The sequence below is a fragment of the Canis lupus genome, chromosome 3 (assembly GCF_011100685.1).
Source record: "Canis lupus familiaris isolate Mischka breed German Shepherd chromosome 3, alternate assembly UU_Cfam_GSD_1.0, whole genome shotgun sequence".
Taxonomy (NCBI): domain Eukaryota; kingdom Metazoa; phylum Chordata; class Mammalia; order Carnivora; family Canidae; genus Canis; species Canis lupus.
In genome coordinates, this window is record NC_049224.1 from 19,470,701 (window position 1) to 19,472,133 (window position 1,433).

The following is a 1,433-nucleotide window of genomic DNA, read 5'->3' on the forward strand; positions in this document are numbered from 1 at the left end:
AAAAAGTATATGGCCATACCACCCTGAACGCGCCAATCTCATCAGATAACTGAAAAAATAGAAATTTCATTTAACATTTTAAGATAAAATGCCATAATATTGTTAATCACAGAAGGGGCAGAGGTAAATTCTGTTGTGTTAAGAATTTTTGATATAACAAGTTTGTTTTAAACTATTCTATAAGATAGCTTCTGTTTCTTTGATGCTTATAACTGTACAATGAAAGTTGTGGGTTATTTTCACATCTTATATGTAATCAAAACAAGTTTTTGCTTCCCACCTCAAGGTCAATATCAGTATAGAATCACATCAGAAAAACTGAGATCCGAGGAAAATGATTTTTAAAATAAAGTAATATCTGTCATCTTTTAAGAAAGTAGGGAAGGCACAGCACACTGTACAAACACTGTTAATCTGCTTTAAACTAACTCCTTCTGCAGTGCTTTCCCCAGGGTCTCATGCATCAAACAATTGTTCAAATTTTCTTCTTTTTAAAAAATACCAGGTGCCTTTTCTAATAAATCCTTTACATTTTGGAATAATTTTAGATTTCAATGAGAATGTAGAAATGAGAATGTAGAGTTCCCCTCTTTTCCTCATGCAGTTTCCCTAAAGTTAACATCTTACATAGCCATGGTACATCTGTGAAAACTAAAAAGTTAACACTAGTACATCACTTTTAACTAAACTCAAGACTTAATTTAGATTTCACTAGTTTTTATATTAATATTATTTTTCCTGTCTCATGATTGATTTCAGAATGCCATCTTGCATTCAATCAGCCTTTAGTTTTCTTCAATCTTTGGCATTTTTTCCATCTTTCTTTGTTTTTAATGTTTTTAAGATTTTAGAGGATTACTGATCAGGTATTTTGTAGAATGTCCTTTGATGTGGTCTTCTCTGATATTTTTCTCATGTTTAGTCTGGGGGTTATGGGTTTTAGAGAAGGTGAATTTCCTTCCTTATATTAGGGTGTGCATGTTATCATATGACATATCAAGGTGATGTTAACTTGATCATTTGGGTAAGCCCATGTTTGCCAGATTTCTCCTCTGTAAACTACTATGATTTCTGTTTCCATATTATATTCTTTGGATGAGTTACTAAATACATCACATATTCAAGGTGTGTGTGTGTGTGTGTGTGTGTGTGTGTGTGTGGTGTGAAGGGTGGTGGAGGAGGTTGTGGAAATATGCTCTACCTCTTAAAGAGGAGTATCTACATGTGTATTTAGAATTCTTTTGCAAGTAATGATTGACTCTTCTCCCCACTTATTCATTTCATTTATTTGTTTATGCCAGTATGTATTCATATATATCTGTTTTATACCTTGAGCTACAATTTTATATCATCGTATTGGCTTGAATAATACCTCTAAAGGTTCATGTCCATCCAATTTTGTGAATGTAACTTTATTTGGCAATAGGGTCTTT